Genomic DNA, 19,895 nt, shown 5'->3' on the forward strand with positions numbered 1-19,895 from the left:
TTTTTCTTTCTTTCTTTCTTTCTTTCTTTCTTTCTTTCTTTCTTTCTTTCTTTCTTTCTTTCTTTCTTTCTTTCCCTTTCTTTCTTTCTTTCTTTCTCTCTCTTCTTTCTTTCTCTTTCTTTCTTTCTCTTTCTTTCTTTCTTTCTCTTCTTTCTTTCTCTTTCTTTCTTTCTCTTTCTTTCTTTCTTTCTCTTTCTTTCTTTCTTTCTTTCTTTCTTTCTTTCTTTCTTTCTTTCTTTCTGTTTATTTTAAGAGAGAGAGCAAGCAGGGGAAGAGCAGAGAGAGGGGAGAGAGAATCCCAAGCAGGCTCTGCACTGTCAATGCAGAGCCTGACACGAGATCTCATCTTACAAACTGTGAGATCATGACCTGAACCAAAACCAAGTCAGACACTCAACTGACTGAGCCACTCAGGTGCCCCAGAGGTGTCCTAATTTAAAAAATTGACTTATAATTTGGTTTTATTTGCTAAAAAATGAATAAGTCAGGACCTAGAAACATCTTCTCTTATAAAAGCTTTTCTAGATCATTGGGCAACTGATAGAGCTTCAAGTTCAATTTGCTTAACATCCATGGAGCACCTGCCATGTACTGGGTGCCAGTATAGAAGTAAAAAATATAAGTAAAGGATGTTGTAGTAGGAAGGGGCCTTAGAAATCACATAGCCCTATTGGTTGTCACTCTGGACTCCACAGGGCCTTTGGGTTCTACCCTGGTTTATCTACAGCCATCGCTGGGCACAGGGAAGAAAGGAAGAGACAGGGGAGACAGTAATAGAATTCTGGTTCTCTCCTGTCCCCTTCCACTGGAGCAGCTCCAAACTTTTACTTATTGGCCCTTTTGAAGTTTCTTCCTTTTACAGAGGAAGAAACTTGGGGACAGTCAGCATCTGAGGTGAACAATGGTGGGTTAAGAAGGCACAAAAATAGGATCCTTCCATTTGCCAAACCAATGAGCTGCATAGTATTCTTTATGCTCTCCATACTCTTTATAGGAGTGAATTTCACTTTTATCATGTTTATGCAATGCTGCAGCCAAGACGGTCATATTGCATTCAGGTGGCCATGTCATAGGCATCAACTAATGGCCACTGTGGTGACTTTGGGGCTTTTAAGAAATTGCAGTCAGTGAGCGTGATGCACATTGCTTTGACCTTTATTGGTGTTACCTCCTCTGGGATTGTTGCCCATGATTCCAGTTGAAGTCCTGCCTTTCCAGTCACGGTTTCAAAGTTACATTCTTCTTAGTGATAGACTAAGAATTATCATGCAAACCCAATTCCATATCTTCTTATCAAACACTTTGATAGAGGAGAAGATTCTGGGTTAGGGGAAATGACTCTATTAATTCTATTTGTGCTCTCAGACTATAATTCTGTAGTCTTTGGACATAATATTCAAAGAAAAGATACATCTCATTCTAGGTTTCTAGCAATCCAGCTTCTATTGCTTTTATCCATTAAGATAATTAGAGAGCAAGGAGACTCAAGTATTCTATATCAAGTCACAGGTAAGAACTGTTTAGCTAGTATTATGAAAATTATATTAAATTATTGGGTATGGGGCGCCTGGGTAGCTTAGTCGGTCACACATTCGACTTCAGCTCAGATCATGATCTCGCAGTTTGTGAGTTCAAGCCCTGCGTCAGGCTCTGTGTTGATAGCTCAGAGCCTGGAGCCTGCTTTGGATTCTGTGTCTTCCTTTCTTCTCCCCTCCCCTGCTCATGTTATCTCTCTCTCTCTCTCTCTCTCTCTCTCTCTCTCTCTCTCTCTCCCTCCCCCTCAAAAATAAACATTAAAATTTTTTAAAATATTAATTATTGGCTAGAATGACAAAAATGTGTTCTAGTTGAGCTTTAGAGCCCAAGACATGGGCTTTTCTGCTGTTGGACTGGAGGACAGAGGCAAGGAGGCAGACTTGGACTTTAAGACTGGGAGGCCTTTGCTGAAGCGGAGGAGACAGGGGAAGCAACGAAATTCAATTAGTGGCTGGTAGGAGCAGATGACATCTGCAGCTGGGGGAGATCATCTAGCAGCTGTGGCTGGATCATCATGGTGACTGTAACCCAGACAAGAAAAACAGACCGTGGGAGGCAACCTGCCTGCAACTGCCTTATGCCAGTATTAAAACAATGTTAGGGCTTACTGATTTTTTTAATGAAGGAGAAAAAGTAGATGGATTTTTTTAGATGGATATGAATATGACGTCCATTAATAAAAATCTTTCCTTCCTAGACTTTCCAGGTAGTTTCCTTTTTAATTTTGCTTTGAAAGATAATACAGTGATAAGAATCCTTGTTTGCTCATTTCTTAATGGACACATTCCATTTTTTTCCTGAAGATAAAAACCTAGAATATAAATTTCTGTGGTGAAGGGTGTATATATAATTAAGGTTTTGGTAGGTAAACAAATTATCTTTTCAAAAGCTGTTGCACTTTTTAAAATGTTCATCTATTTGTGTGTGTGTGAGAGAGAGAGAGAGAGAGCATGTGCACAAGTGGGGTAGGGGCGAGAGATGAGGACAGATTCTGAAGCAGTGTGTGTGCCCACAGCAGTGACCCTGATGGGGGGCTTGAAGTCACAAACCATGAGATTATGACCTGAGCTGAAGTCAGATGCTCAACCGACTTAGCTGCTCAGGCACCCCAAAAGCCGTTGCATTCTTATGTGGATTTCTTACCATTTGTTGGGGAATCACAGAAATTAAGGATGCATTGTTGCTTCACAGACTCCTGAAGTTAGATAAACTCTCAGGGGCCGGATGGATCATTTTTATTGTATTAGATTTTCTGAGTAATCTCCTTGCCAAAGCCATAACCTCTTCTGAGGTCAGTTCCAGCCTTCTCTTCTGTCCTGTCTGCCTTGTTAATACCCAGGGCCCCTAGCTGGATGAACCACTGAGCCAAACTTGGACACACTTTTTTCTCTTAAGAATTTTAGCAAAAAGGCATAAAGTCTAGGAACTTAGAGAATGTAGCTAGATGTAATAGATCCTGGATCTCTATGGTCATACAGAGTTAAGGAGAAGAGTGGACATATAGCAAACTACATGGTTTGAAAAAAGGTGAAGTAGAAAACTTCTTCTATAGAGGGGATGTAGGGAAAGAAATGGGTGCTGAACATCAGAGACCACGTAGCCTGAGCGAGTCAAAGGTGCAGTCCCTGTGAATCAGTATATTCTGTGGTTCCTTCCATAAGGAGCCTCCTCTGCTTTCTGAAGTTTGATCTATTTCGATCCCCATTCAAGACACCTGACTCCAGGTAAAATGCATAGCATTTACTTCAGGAACATCAGGCTCCAAACATAAACAGAGAACCGTATTTTCTGAAATACAGATTAGAACATGCCTGGCAAAATGATTTTTCAGAATGGTACATTTACATAAAAACTTCTCAGACCAGACCTTGTGGAATTTCATTTACCTAACTTCACCTTGATTTATCTAGTACAATAGTCCTCAAACTTTAGCACACATCACAATTACTTGGGAGGCTTGTTATAACTCAGATTGTGGGACCCTATCCTAAGTTTCTGATTCAGCAGTCCTGGGGTAGGTCCCAAGAATTTATATTTCTGACAAGTTCTCAGGTAATGATGCTTCTAGTCTTGGGGCCACATGTTGAGAACCATTGAGCAAGTAAGAATGTGGGAAAGTCCCTCAGAGAAGAAAATGATACAATTTCTCATGTTCTTATTAGTCACTCTTAGGAGGATCTTCTTAGCATTAACTCTTCCCCTTATCCTCTCCTCCCCTCTACTTCCCTACATCTCCCAACCTCCACCCTTGGAAACCCTTTGTCTCAGCTGCTGTATTCTACCATGGGTGGCAGTTATCACACTGCTTGGCAACTGTTGTATGCCCAATTAACTGCCACATTCTGAGGGCAGGGACCAGTGTCTTTCACTGTGTGTCTTCACTCACTAGCACCATATCTCAACATGACAGGCATGAAATACAAAAGTATTGACTGAATGATAGAATGAATGAGAATTCCTTTCTTTTTGTACTGACTCTTTAGGTCCTTGACAAAGTCCATCTCTGGTGAACTTGACCCCTCCATTTCTCTCTGGTAAAACAGTCTGTTGCTTATCTATTTCTTCACCAGTATTCTTAGGATGTAAGTGGCTTGTCAGGGTGGAATAAAGTAGGGTAAAGGAGAGAGCATGTGTGTATATGCACATGCATGTGTGTTCTGTTTTCCTTTTTTTTATTTTAAAGTAAGCTCTAGGCCCAACATGGGCTTGAACTCATGGCCCTGAGGTCCAGGGTCACATGCTCCACTGATTGAGGCAGCCAGATATCTGTTTTCTTTTTATTTCCTTCTTGTTCATGTACATACAACAGCTGTGTGAGTTGGGCATTTCCACCAGACCATGTACCTCTTTGAAGAATGTCCCATTCATAGATCAGAAAGTTTTATTTTTACCTCTTGTGGCTTACAACTCTTGGCTTTGCTTGAGTAGCGATGCATAACCCACAAAACTGGATTGTAATTCGTTCATATAATTTCTTGTGAGTCAAGACATTTTGAGATAGCACAAAAAAGTATTAGACTAAGAATCAGCAATTCTGGATTCTAGTCTTAACTTAATCTTTAATTAGTTACATGCCCTTAGCCGAGTCTCCTAATTTGATTTTTCAATGAAGGCTTTAATAAAAATAATCTAAATATTCTTTCCAAATCTTAACACTCTCAGCATCTGTGAGTTGAGAGGAACGTGTTCTCAAAAGTGTGACATGCTTTAGGCATATATTTATTTTGCATGTTCAGGTGTGGCCCATATGTCCTTTTAGATGGTAAAGAGATCATTTGGTGAAATAAAGACATTCCAAAGGGCTATACATAAAGTTGTGTTGCAGGCAGTCCTGTGTCTTTGGCTATTCTAGGAGTAAATGAAAAAGAGGATAAAGAAAGAGGAACCAATTAGAAGAGATACTTTGCATTTATTCCCATGAAGAAGGAAGCTTGAGTTCTTGCCCAGGTCTGAGTATTTAATTTTTCAGTAAGCAAGAACCAGATCCATCAACACATCCTCTTCTTTGAATATTTATGGTTTGCTCTATATCTTGTCCCTGTGGAATTTCCTGAGCAAAGAGATTGTATGTTTGACTCTTGAAGAAGATAATGTGATCTCAGAAATATGCTATTTGGCATCCGAATAAAGTCCAGATTTAAAGTATCAGCTTGGTCACTTGCTAACTTCTTCCAAATGTCCAGCTGTTATCATTACAATATATCATGTCTTAGTCTTGGGAAGTATAGTTTACAGCCATGTCACAATGGCAGAATAGTTGGTAAGAATGTTTTTTCTGAGTATTTGACTTGTTAAAGAAAAACAATTTGGGGGAAGTGATGGTGAGGGTGGAGAAACATATTTTCATGGTGATGAAGCCACAGCAAATTTCCAGAGGAAGACAAGCTGTCACTTTCTTGACCTTTTGAGATTCCCCATGAAGTTTAATTCTCCATCATTTTTCTACTTCATAGGAATTAGATCTGATTTAAAAAACTGGGCTGGTATATTGTAAGTACTTCCTTTTATGGGAACTGTGTTGAAGGTGATCCTTAAACTACTTGGTGCAACTGAGATATTAACTTACTTTCATTCCCAATGTTCTAATTGTCTTTTCTTAAAAAAAAAAAGGACAAAAACAAAAAAACCCTAAGTCAACTAGATTGAATTTTGGCTGAGTTGTGCCTCCTTTGAATAACATTTCCATTTGGTCTTACTGGGATACTCAGAAAACCTTAAAATCTTTAAAAGGTCATGTTCCCTTTGTAGATGTAGAAAAGTGCTTTTGACTTCCTGGGTCCCTTTAAAAAAACTTTACCAAAATAAGATATACACATATCAGGAAAGTACACATAGCATCAGTGTAAAAAGCATTAAGTTTTCGATACTGAACACAACTGTGTAACCAGCACTTAGATCAAGAAACAAAACACTGGGGCACCTGGGTGGCTCAGTGGGTAAAGCATCTAACTCTTGATTTCGGGTTAGTCCATGACCTCATAGCCATGAGATTGAGTTCTACAGTCGTGAGATTGAGCCCCGCATTGGGCTGTGCACTGAGTGTAGAGCCTGTTTAAGATTCTCTCTCACTCTCCCTCTGCCCGTTTCCCCTGTTTGTTTGCTCTCTCTCTCTCTCTCAAGTAAAAACAACAACAACATTGTCAGCATCGCATAAGCCCCCTTGTGCTCTGTTCAGGCTCCTATCTGCTCTCCCCACCAACGATAACTGTGATGTTGACTTCAACAGCATAGACTTCTTTTGCCTGTTTTTATACTTTGATCTTGTTTTGGTATACTAAAGACATTATTTGCCTATCCAAAAGTACTCTTTTGGATAGGACTTATTTCATTCAATATTACGTTAGTGAGAATTATTGAGTTATATGTATGTGCCAATCATCCTCATTTCTGAATAATGTGTAAAAATGCAGTATTTATCAGTTTTACTGTTGATGGAATTTGGGCATTTCTGTTTCTGGCCTTTATGAATAGTTTGGCTATGAACATGACAGGACATGTCTTTGTTGAATAGATGTGTATGTGTTTGAGTCGGATATATTCCTAGGCATGGAATTGCTAGGTTATAAGATATGCATAAGTTCAGCTTTACTAGATACTGCCAGCTTTCAAAAGTCATACTAATTTACTGTCTCATCCTTGGGTTCTTTTGACTCGTGTTTGTGGGAGATGCAGGAGAGAAGCATCAAAGGAAAAGGCTTCAAAAGGGAAGGGCTGGAGAGGGTGCAAGGCCTTAGGACATGTTTACACAGCTGAAAGCAGCTGCGGCTGGTAAGGAACACCTTAGAGCCATTAACGTTCCTCCTTCACACCTGACCCTTCCTAGTGTTCTAGAAATCAATTAATTCGAAATTCAGCCTTGAAATGCTAAACCATTAGACTGATTAACACACTTGCTTAGCTGACTTTATGTAGATAGTCTTTAGCAATTATCCTAATAAAAAGAAGCTTCATTCTGGAGTCGGGGCCTCGTTTCGACTTGAGTATGAGGACCTTCACTTAACTGCACTTTGTCTGCAGACTCATCTTTTGCGACTCCGGCCATACTCCCTGCAACCGATGTTCCCGAAGGTGTAAAGGAAAAAGGGTAGTTGAACAAGTGGCTCTGATATTAAAGCTGAATTGTGGTAAGCTTTCATTGCTAAGGTTCTGATCTTTCCCTAACTCTTACTTAATGAAATCATAAAGGCCTATGGCTCTTTTGTTCGACTAAAGGTACAAATAATGTTTTGAGCTTCCGTTATGAGATAGGAGATGGTTTAAAATAATTTTTTAAATTGTCTATACTAAAAAAAATGTAAATATATGAGTCTTTAAAAATTACTCCTCCCTGACTAGTATCAAAAAATGGCGAATGGAACCCATTTTTTAAAAAAAAAAATTGTGGTGTTTATTCAATTTGCTTCCAGCTTCCGCTAAACTAAGAAAGACACATTGAAATGTGGAAATGTTGGAACCATCCTTTTTAAAGAAAAAAAATGCTTTTCAGCAGGGGAAACAACGTAACAACTACGAAAATATATGGGCATGTCAAAATGTTTCTAAAGGAACTAGAATGAATTTGTTATTTAAATTTTTTTAAATGTTTGTTTCTGAGAGAGACAGAGCATGAGTGGGGAGGGACAGAGAGAAAGGAAGACACAGAAGCTGAGCTGTCAGCACAGAGCCTGAAGTGGGACTCAAACCCTCTAACTGCAAGATCATGACCTGAGCTGAAGTTGGACACTTAACTGACTGAGCCACCCAGGCGCCTGTAAAAAATATTTCTAAAGGAACTAGAATGAATTTGAATACTACCGACAATAAGGACATTTACTGTAAAAAGAAAAAGACACCCACTAAGTTTTCTTTGGATAGCTTTCTTAGAGAGACTGGAGCACTCCAAATTACTCAACTGAATATTTCTAAATTCTTAGATAAACATTATTATTATGAATTAAGCAATTATAAACAATGTATAAATTAAAGCATTTCAGTGTTTGTTATAGTCTGCATATTAATTTTAGACAAAATATTATGGACTAGAGTGCTCATATGTGCTATATTTGCATCAGTCCCTGAGGTGATCTACAATTACAGTATTTGATCATATTTCATATTTGACCTGAAGGATAATTTTATTATATCCAGAAGTCCTTAGGATATGTATTTTTAGCTTTATTTTCTCACCTATTACTATGGGCATGTAATTTATTTCATATAAGTTTCTTGGTTCAGAATGAAGTATGTAATTAAACATGGGTTCTTTGCAAAAATAAATCATATAGATTCCAGGAATGTATTGTATTATGAATGACAATACCCCATCGAGTGTGTATTGTGTGATATGACTCTGTGTACACACACACACACACACACACACACACACACACACATATCAATCCTTGTGGTGTGAAGTAAGGAAAGTTTATTTTGTAAAAGCAATGCACTATAATATAGCTCAAAGGACCCCTGGGAACTCTGCTCAGATGTTTGGATTTTGTGCAACAAATAATGGTGAGCCAATTAAAGTTTTTCATCGAGGAATGAGATCAGAGGTGTTTTAAGAAGAATGATTCTGGGAGGAATTGGAAGCAAGAAGAAGATTTAGAAACCCAAACTGGCTCACATGAGAGAACTCTTGAAAGTCATAATCATCTTTGTAAAACATTATGAACAATTGTTCTATTAAGCTTAAGAATATCATTTCATGCTATAAATACCTTCTCAAACCAAATTCTAGTATAGATGAGCTACAGATATGTCAACCTTTTAAGGAAAAGGTTTAGAACAAACACATTACACTGAGAAAAATGAATCTGTGAATTCTCCCCACTCCTGAAAGTCGTAAAACAAAGCCACCCAGATTGGATTTAAAAAGCTGTCTCTGTCCGTCTCTTGGAGCCTCAGTGTTCTACAGGAGTAAACCTTGAGAATGGTACATTTCACTGTTTCTCTTGGCAACGAGGGTTTAAATGGAAAGGAGGCAACAAGAGCAAGAAAATAAGGGCTATTGTGAAGGAGCTGAGGAGTGGTTGGTGGTAAAGAATGGCAGGAGAGGAGCACTAAAATGTTAATAGCTGTCATGTGGAAATCCTTCTCAACAAAACCAAAGCTTCTATTCTGATTTCAGATTGGTGCTAGATGTTTCTTGTTTGATAATCTTCCTTTTAACATTCTTTTTTTTTAGGGGTGCCTGGGTGGTTCATTTGGTTGGGTGTCGGACTCTTGACTTTGGCTCAGGTCACGATCTCACAGTTCATGAGTTCAAGCCCTACATCAGGGTCTGTGCTGACAGTGCAGAGCCTGCTTGGGATTCTTCTTCCTTTCTCTGCCCCTCCCCTGCTTATGCTCTCTCTCTCTCTCTCTCTCTCTCAAAATAAAGAAATAAAACTTAAAAAAATAAATTTTTTTATTTTTTTCAAGCAACTAAGTGTTTACAGACAGAAACAGAGAAAGTACTCTTAGAAATGATGTTTGTCTTATCTCTCAGTGTTCATGCTAGATTGCTAGTGTTCAGAATCATGGAAGCATATGAATTAGGCTTTTGGAAAAACCAACCTCCTCGCTTAAGACAAAATGTTCTGTAAAGTGTACACTCCACACTCCTGCATGACATTAATAAATAGGTCCTTAATTATGCTTATGTGCCTCTATTCTTGTGAGGCAACCAACTATATATAGCAGAGCTAGAAAATCCCAGGTGGCTTATGGTTAATGACAAAGGAGCATCAGCAGTACTGACTAATGAGGTATTGAAAGAATGATACAGCCTAATTTTTGTTAAGCCACTGCACAGATAAATGACTTGCTTGATAGTTACCCGTTGACCTTAATGATAATTGTGCACAAAACAAATAAAAAAAAACCCAACAGAAAGTTTTTGGCACAACCTTGGCCAGCATTCTTGAGCACAAAGCCAGCTTAAGAAAAGGGTGGAGCAGACGATCTTGTAGTGTCTGCAAAGTAGAAGAAAGTAGCACATAAGCTTTGACACAGCACAGAAGTTGTAATTTTGTGCACAAGGTATACATTGGAAAAGGACAGAGGCAGTGTGTTTTGATGAGTGAGGAATCAGAGAGACTTTGGTCTGAGTCCTACCAAAGATTGACTCACCTGAGGCAAACCCTTGGTTTTGCTTTCCTCCAAAGTTAACCATGTCAACCATGTCATGGTTTGGAAGTTTTGGGTTTTTTTCAACTTTTTTTTTAATGTTTTTTTTAAAGTTATTTTTGAGAGAGAGAGAGACAGAGCACGAGTGGGAGAAGGGCAGAGAGGGAGGGAGACACAGAATCTGAAGTAGGCTCGAAACTCAGCTTTCAACACAGAGCCCGACATGCGGCTCAAACTCATGAACCTCTAGATCATGGCTTGAGCCAAAGTCAAATGCTTAACTGACTGAGCCACCAGCTGCCCTGGTTTGGAAGTTATTGTAACACAGCTTTTAAATATAGCCATTAAAGTTTATCTCCCGACTTTTAAGGGGTTTGTATCTTAAAGTGCTTTACCTGATCACGTAAACTTTTGTGGGCATAAGTAGGAGGCAAAAATGCATTGAAAACAAGAATGTTAAATATAACTGAAATATTATTGCTGGAAATGTTAAGTCATCTCTTGAAACATTGAGCATACCAAGAATTGGTTTTGGTACACTTCAAAAAGCAGGAGGTTATAACCTTCAAAGGAAACTCTCCTAGGAGAGGTTAGGATAGAAAGGGCCAAGCTATGTGCATAATTATCAATGGGGGCCAGTTTGTTTTATTGAAAGTCTTGCTCTGCAACTCCGAACTCGGTTCCCACACAGCCTGAAACTGCATAAATGATGGTGAAGGTAAAGGAAATAAATATACTCCTCCTTACTTGAGAAAAGTGAATTTAAAATCATATATATGGGGTACAATAGAAGAGTCAGGATGTGCCTCATAGTACGTAACTCTAAGGAAACCATATCTAGAGTTAACATTTTTAGCTTGACCCACAAAGACTTCATGAAAGGGATTGAGGAAAAATAACTTTTGATATTTGTAAGACATAGAGATGAGATTTGAGGCAAGGCTAAAGGGCTTTTTATTACATATATGTGTGTCATATATATAACCACATATGTATATGTTTGTATATATAAAATATAACACATGCAAAGTTTTATACATAGGTAGGCATGTGTATATGTTTATATATGTGTGCATGTTTATATGGTATAATAAATACATCACAATGACAGTAATCATATTTGAAAGCAAAATGAGAAAACTGACAGAAATCTTGGGAGTGATTTTGAGGAACCAGTGACATTTTAAATATATTCATATAGACCTTTAAGTTTTCCTTGAAAACCAGAGTAATCTAAGCAAGACTTCAAGATACTTCCCTGTGTGAAATAAAGACAAGCAGTGGTGTCTTAGAAAAGACTTAGTGCACTCTTAACCTCACATTAAACTTGTATTTTAGGATAATTTTTTGAAAGAATACATCAAAGCATGTGAAACTGGTGCCTAATTATATTGTCATTAGTATACAGTAGATAGTGTTATCATTCTGCATAAAGCACTATGAAATGAGTACGTTAAGAATATTTAATTATGTGGGTGAGCGAAATAATAAAGGAAAATTGCTAGTTAATTGCTTTTCTTAGAAATGCTGTTAGGGGTGGTAGTTGCCCAGCAACATGATTCATCCTAAAGAAATATGCTGTTGGGCTGCTTTCTGCAGAATTATTCTGGGGAAACTAGGAGGGAGAACTAGGACTTGTTGGTACAGATTTCATTCTTTATTCTCTGTAATGTGCCACTGCCTCTGGGAAGCCTTCCCTGACTTCAGCTGAAAGAACTTTCTATGAGCCGTGAATACTTTGCCTGTACCTCTATCTAGTATGCTTCTCAGCACGTGGTATTTTAATTATTATTCCATGTGTTTGTTTCTCCTTCCAAACTGGGAAATTATTAGACACATGACTGTGTATTATTCTTCCCAAGCCCTAGCTCAGGGTCTGGCACAGAATAGGTGCTTGATGCAGGTTGTGGGGTTGAAAAGTCTCTTCTCATAGAATCAAAGGCAGTGGCTGGGGAAAGTGGGTGTGAGCCAAAGGTTCTCCCATTTTGTCCTTTCGGGAGCATCTGAAACAGTCTCATTACCTTTAAAAAGAATCTCCTGAAGAAATTCAGTCTGTTGACAAACTTTGCTTCCTTCTTTTTCTTTTTCTTTTTTTTTTTTCAATATATGAAGTTTATTGTCAAATTGGTTTCCATACAACACCCAGTGCTCATCCCAAAAGGTGCCCTCCTCAATACCCATCACCTACTTTTCCCTCCCTCCCACGCCCCATCAACCCTCAGTTTGTTCTCAGTTTTTAGGAGTCTCTTATGCTTTGGGTCTCTTCCACTCTAACCCCCCCTTTTTTTCCTTCCCCTCCCCCATGGGTTTCTGTTACATTTCTCAGGATCCATCTACCCTATGACCCAGCAATAGCACTGCTAGGAATTTACCCAAGGGATACAGGAGTGCTGATGCATAGGGCACTTGTACCCCAATGTTTATAGCAGCACTCTCAACAATAGCCAAATTATGGAAAGAGCCTAAATGTCCATCAACTGATGAATGGATAAAAAATTGTGGTTTATATACACAATGGAGTACTACGTGGCTTCCTTCTTTTTCTAAATGAAGAAGAGAGAGAGAGAGGGAGGGAGGGAGGGTGGGGGGAAGAAATGCATTTTCTCCTCTTTTCATCTCATTAGAAAAACATCACTTGGAGGGTATGACTATTTAGAACAATAGAACCATCTATAATTCAGGATCAGTTGTCTTTTATGGATGATTTACATTATCTCAAATACTCTAAACATGTCTTTTGATCTTCCCCATTTACTCTAATGTGTTATAGATTTGGGTGTGTGTGACAGGAGGAAAGGAAAGTGTAAGTGTTCTACAAAGTAGTTGAACCTATTGCCTTCTTAATATAAAGTCCTAGGATCCTAAGAAAAAGTATATAAAAACTTTCTCTCGAATTATTTTTCTTGTATGCATTGCAGACTTGGGCACCCATCTATTCTCAAGGGTGCATATCTAATGGGGACATGCCTCATAAAAAAATCTAATTTGGAGTCAACAGGGAAGAGGTAGCCCACATAATATTTAAGAATGTGAATGTACACATAATGTTTAAGAATGAGAATAAGAGGGGCGTCTGGGTGGCTCAGTTGGTTAAGCGTCTGACTTCGGCTCAGGTCATGATCTCATAGTTTGTGAGTTCGAGTCCCGTGTTGGGCTCTGTGCTGACGGCTCAGAGCCTGGAGTCTGCTTCAGATTCAGTGTTTTCTTGTCTCTCTGCCCCTCCCCCAGTCGTGCTCTCTCTCCTTCTCAAAAATAAATAAACATTTAAAACATTTTTGGAATGAGAAAATGAATTTTATTAAGGAACTCATGCCTTTTATCGGGAAAAAGGCAGAAAGTTGAAAAAAAAAGTCAAAAAAGTAGAACCATAGGTGGTTTATCATTAAAAATAGAGGAACATAAAAGTTTGATTCTGAAAGTATCTGTTAAGGATCAGTTGCAGATAATAAGAAGTGAAATAGATGCTTAGAAAACACGTATCAGCTTTGAGAGGAGGAGGAAAGTGATATGTAAATTACCAACCAGAGCCATAAACCAGCCACAGTGTTCAGCTATGGTGGCACTAGAAGTGCGTAATTATATTGGAAATTATCTTCCCTCCCTCCCTGCCTGTCTCTTGCAGACTAAAATGAACACTTGGGGGTAACACTTAAGGAGGAAAGTAGGAAAATGAGAGCATATTGCTGACACACACATACATGTACACGTGACGAGGCTCTAACGGTAGAGAGGTAATTGTCGATGGATTGCTTTGGAGCTAACCTCTGTTAGTGTTTATCTGGATCCCAGCCTTCCTTCTCTCTCTCTCTCTCTTTTTTAAGTAATCTCTACACCCAGTGTGGGGCTCAAACCTACAACCCCTAGATCAAAAGTCACACATTCTACTGACTGAGCCAGTCAGGCACTCCCCTGGCCTTCCCTCTCTAAATCAGTGCCTGGCTCCTTAGCCCAGATGTGTGTGTGTGTGTGTGTGTGTGTGTGTGTGTGTGTGTGTGTGGTTGCGTGTTAACAGAGACAAAAATTGAGATAAAGACAAAGCTAGAAAGTAACAGTGACATAGAAGATGGGAAGAGATATTTGTTCATTTTTTCCTACCATGTATCGATTATATCCTCATTGATATTATATTAAAAGGACAAGAAAATGAAATGCCAAATGGTTTAATGTATAAATTCCCAAGCATTTTTTTAAATTTCAGAGATTTATTTTGAAAACCAGGCTTAATGTCAAAAATTTTCTAACCACATTTGGCTTTAGACTTGCACTGGGATTTCATGTCATTTTCACTTTTCAATTTCTTGAAACATACGAAATATCTATAATTTGTAGCTAACAGCTCCTATGGAATACTGTGATAGTCTGGATTAAAACCACTACATTGGAAAAAATAAATTGGCACAACAGTGTGTTAAACGAAGATCCTTCTCTGGGCTTTTCATTCCCCATATATTTGTTTTTTTTTCAAAAATTTTAATGTTTTATTTAATTTTGAGTGGGGGAGGGGCAGAGAGAGACACACACACACAGAATTTGAAGCAGCCTCCAGGCTCTGACCTGTCAGCACAGAGACTGACACGGGCTCAAACCCACGAGCCGTGAGATCATGACCTGAGCTGAAGTCAGACACTTAACCACTGAACCACCCAGACACCCCTCCCATGTATTTGTTTTATTTAGTGACCCATATATTTAAGATGTTTCTAAAAAGAACGTAACTTGATATATCAGTATGATAATAAATGAGCATCCTTTGTTTAATTTGGCTTGTTTCCATTCCATCCCTGTAGCACAGACTTTATTTTTTATAATTTTATAGATAAGGAAACCAAGACCCATAAAGTTTAAGCGGCTTTCCTAAAGGCTCACTGCTGGCCACCTCAGTGAATGACTTGTCTCCTTCCACTACAAGGCACTGCTGAGTATCAGTCCTAAGTCATTTGAAGCTTGGATCAGTCCTAAGTCATTTGAAGCTTGGAGTCATGCAGTCCAGGACTTTTGCTAATTCAGCTGATGATGGGAATGGCAATCATGAACAGATACTATTGTTTCCACTTAAGCTGATTATGGCTTTAATTTCATATTTTGTTTTTTTCCCTCTTTAGTACATTCTGATTGCAAATCTGGAAAATTCTTTCTTAATAAGCTAAATTGCCAGGCTTATGCTCCAAAGTAGTTTTTTAAAGTTTATTTATTTATTTTTGAGAGAGAGAAAGAAAGAGCACACAAGAGAGGATCAGAGAGAGAGGGAGAGAGAGAATCCCAAGCAGGCTCCAAGCTGTCAGCCCAGAGCTTGATGCGGGGCTCAAACTCACGAACCGTGAGATCATGACCTGAGCCAAAACCAAGAGTTGGATGCTCAACAGAGTGAGCCATGCAGGTGTCCCTAAAGCAGTTTTTGAATTATTTTGCAGTACATGTATAATTAGTAGGGGTCATTATTTAACCCACAAATTTGACCCCTTACTTCTATTTTAAAAGAGACGTAATGTCACAAAGATGATTTATGGTGATGAGGGTAATCGTTGTTCCTAAGCTCCTTCATCTTGGAGTTGAAGCAGTGTTCTGACCCTTACTTCAAAGCTCCTATAGTTTTCCCAGCAGGGTTAGTAGAAGAAAATGTTATCTGGGTTTCTTGGCAAAACTTTTAGACCTAAGGCTTCATAGTTTTTTTTAGTTTCCATCTGCAGACATGCAGATGCTCTCCACTCCTTGTCTCTTTGTTTCCCCTCTCGTCCTTGCCGGATCCCAGCTGGGGATAGTAGACAGTGGCACTTGTTTCTTACTATTGACATTAGAGGTGGTGTCTGTCCATTCAGGAGAGGACCTGTGGACTTAGAGGTAATTCAGTGGGGATGATCCAGTGCCAAAGCCAATAAGCATATTTTCTCTTCAGCTTTGACTCTAATGTGCAAGACTCAGAATATCGCCATTTACTTACCTGGTAGGATCTCCATTACGTGCTTGGCTTCAGAGGTGTCACACATGGGACGGACTCTATTGCTGGCTTACTTCCATGCCAGTGTACCCGGCTCCGGGTATAAATCACGTTTGGTGTAAAAGCACTTATGACAGTCTTGTTGCTCCTTGCCAGTGACTTGTTTGGATGAGCATATGAACCTGTTCTGGAAAATAATCTTTAGGTAATACACTAGGAAAATCCTATTGTCGTTGAAAACAAGGTGCTGTGATACTTATCTTAGACCTTGAGGAAAAATATTAAAAACATACTGAGGATGGTGGAGCAGAAAATTTGAAGGCGCCTGCATCCTGATGACATCATTGAGCCACTGATTCAATGTTGGGATGGCTTTTCTCTGGTCTTTTTGTTAAGTAATGTCCCTGTGGCTTAAGCCACCAGTCAGGTTTTCTGTTACTTGCAGCTAAAACTACTCCTAAGTGCTAGAATATCCTAAAAGGGAATTGTATATTACATTTTGCTTTTCATAACTTAATTTCACGCTACAGAAGTTCTTACACTATAATTAAAAGTACAGTTTAGTTCTCGCCCGCCCCCCCCCCCCCCCCCCCCCCCCGCCCTCTTGCTGAGCCAGCCAGCCTGGCCTCTCCCCTGAGGCCAAACTTCTGCACTGTCCCCACTGCACGAGGGAGAGCCCTCAGTGAGACCTGGCTTTCTCCAGGTTCCCGCGGGATGCTTCCAGATGCCAGAAGTGGGTGGAGAATTGCAGGACAGCAGACTTAGAAGATAAAACACCCGATCCACTAAATAGACATTACTGATTACGTGCCAAACACTTTGAGACCTCTATGATCTGTAGAACTGTGCATTTTGCAGAGGCATCGGCAAACTCAAGAATGATTGGGTTATCTTATTTGTCAAAATTAATTGAAGCAGATACTTGTGAAGTCATTGGGAGAGGCCTTACAGGACAGTTCTTTGAGATAATGCGATATCAACAATATTTGATCTTACCAGTCATTTGACCAGTCATTTGATAGTCATTTGTGTCTATCATAGTAGACAGAGAAAATGAACGAAAGACTTGAGTGAAGACTCAATTGGGTCCTGAGACTCTGAAACAGAAAAGAATGGATGAAACTTCTGAACAGGAACAAAAACATAAAAAAATAAACAACAGCAATGCTCAGAACCCCAGTGCAGAAGAAGGGGGTAAAGACCAGGATGAAGACATTTTACCTTTAACCCTTGAACAGAAAGAAAACAAAAAGTACTTCAAATCTTTATGTGAAATTTTGATTCTTGTAGGGAAACAAGACATACCTGTGGACAGACATGAAACTGATGAGCCCCCAGAGGGTCTCTTTACTCCTGGTAACTTTCAAGCACTGCTCGCATGCGGTGCAAATTCCGGAGAAGAGGTTCAAGAAAGCTCTTTGAGACAACAGCAGTTAACGCATTGTTCCGCTCGAAAACACAGCAGAGGCAGATGCTAGAGGTCTGTGAGAGCTGTGTTCGGGAGGAAACCCTCAGGGAAGTGAGAGACTCCCACTTCTTTCCATCATCACTGATGATGTAGTGGACATAGCAGAGGAAGAACACTTGCCTGTGTTGGTGAGCTTGGTTGAGGAGTCTCATAACCTGAGAGAGGACTCTGTGGCCTTCGTGCCTCACGAAGCTGATCCAGAAAGTTTGGCTGTGAAATTTCACACCGCGGTAATTGAGAAGTGGGGACTGAACGTGGAATGTTGTCATGGCCAGGCTTAACGCTGTGTCCAATGGGTTTTCTTCCAAAATGAAAGTTGTTGCTTCTGGACTTTAGAGAAATATCCCCAAGCTGTCTACACACTTTGCTCTGCCTGTCCCTTAAATACATGGTTGGCAAAATCCGTGCCTGTTGTGGGAGTATCTGTTGTATTAGGAACAATTGAGGAAGTCCGTTCTTCCTTCCATCGAACTCTACAAATGCTTTTAGAGCTTGACAGTCTCATTTCTGTCCTCTTTCAGAGCAGTGAGGAAAAAGGTAAAGAAATGAGGGAAATTTGCCATTCTTAGTGGACAGGCAGGCATAATGGTTTTGAAATTTTAAAGGACCTCCTACAAGCACTTGTTTTATGGTATAGTTTAGACGGTATAGTGATACAAACATTAGATGGAATAACTGTTTAGCTGGTTGAGCATTTGTACTCTGTAGCACAGTAACAGATTTTGATTTCATTGTTACCATTGTTGTTCTTAAAAATGTTCTATCTTTTACAAGAGCCTTTGGGAAAAATCTCGAGGGCAAACTTCCAATGTCTTCTTTGCCGCCGGTATCTTGGTTGCAGTGCTGTATTCACTAAAGAAGTGATGGAAAATATTGAAGTTGATCATGAATTTTGGTCTGCCGAAGCCACAAATTTGGCAACTAAACTTGATATTCAGCTGAAACTCCCTGGGAAGTTTCGCAGAGCCCAGCAAGGTAATGTGGAATCGCAGCTAACCTCTGAGAGAGTTACTATAAAGTAACTCTACCTTACTATAAGAAACTCTAAATGTCCCAACAGTGGAACGCATTATTCAGGAACTGAAAGGTACATTCTCAGAACAGCACTTCAGAGCTCTTAAATGCTTATCTCTGGTACCCTCTGTCATGGGACAGCTCAAATTTAATACATCGGAGGGGCACCATGCTGACATATACAGGAGTGACTTACCCAACGCCGACACACTCTCAGCTGAGCTGCTTTGTTGGAGAATCAGGTGGAAACAGAGGGAAAGATATGGAGCTTCCATCCACCATTTATGGAGCCCTGCATCTGCAAGACATCAAGTTTTTTCCTAATGTTTATGCATTGCCGAAAGTCCTATATATTCTTCCTGTGATGAAGGTTGAGAATGAATGCTATGAAAATGGGCAAAAGCATCTCAAGGCGTACCTGAGGAACATTTTGACAGATTAAATATCAAGTATCTTGGCTTTGCTTAACATAAATTTTGATATAAAACATGACCTGGATTTAATGGTGGACACCTATATCAAACTCTATACAACTAAGTCAGAGCTTCCTACAGATAACTCAGACACCATTAAAAATACCTAGGAGACTTTTAAAGTAGGCTCTCTCTTATGTTTGATATTTGGAAAAATCTGTAAGAAATTTGAAAACATCTTATGAAAAGCTGTCACATGTATGTAGGCCACTTAATCACTGAATATCTTGACCCGTCAACCTCTCATTGAGTCCATTAGTCATTGATGATCTGCCTACTTAAATGGCCCCTGTTGGAACTCTTATGCTTTGGAGACATAACTGTTCTTCCAGAAGATAGCATTGAAAGTGCCACATTACACTTCTGTGTGATCTCTGCTAATCGTGCTTTGGAATTGTTTTAGTGAGGTCATTTTAGACACAACATTTATTATCACTGGATCCAGTTGTCAGGTATTGAGTTATCAGTTCTTGGAAGAAACAGATTTTGAAGAGGTGTGGGAGAAAGGAATACATTGTATAAAATGTTACAATGAAGCTCACAAGTGACCTGGAGTGTGAAGTTTGTTAAAAATCTGTAATGGACAGTTAAGAGAGTTACCAGACAGCCAGAGAGAGATATAGAGAGAGAGAATGGAAAACAGGTGAGCTTGCCAAGCAAGGATTTCAGTGTAGATTTTGTCTTTATCAAATGAACCTAAAGGAACAAGTTACAGTTACAGTTTGAATGGGCGAGCCTGCCATTGTTGGTGCACATTAGGTTGTTGCTGTTTGTAGTCCTTTGTTGAGCGTACATCTTCATAAGCTTTTTATCAGGTGTTTGTTGAACACCTCTATTTCATGGTCAAGATCAGAGGCCATGGATACTGACAACTGATTTG

At 39.4% G+C, this 19,895-nt stretch overlaps 1 pseudogene; it reads left to right on the top strand.

Annotated features, from left to right (window-relative positions):
* LOC125164781 (52 kDa repressor of the inhibitor of the protein kinase-like) overlaps window positions 1-19,159 on the top strand; it is a 35,983-nt pseudogene extending 16,824 nt beyond the window's left edge.
* Window positions 19,160-19,895: the final 736 nt, after the last annotated feature.

This window comes from Prionailurus viverrinus, chromosome A1, assembly GCF_022837055.1.
Source record: "Prionailurus viverrinus isolate Anna chromosome A1, UM_Priviv_1.0, whole genome shotgun sequence".
Classification (NCBI taxonomy): domain Eukaryota; kingdom Metazoa; phylum Chordata; class Mammalia; order Carnivora; family Felidae; genus Prionailurus; species Prionailurus viverrinus.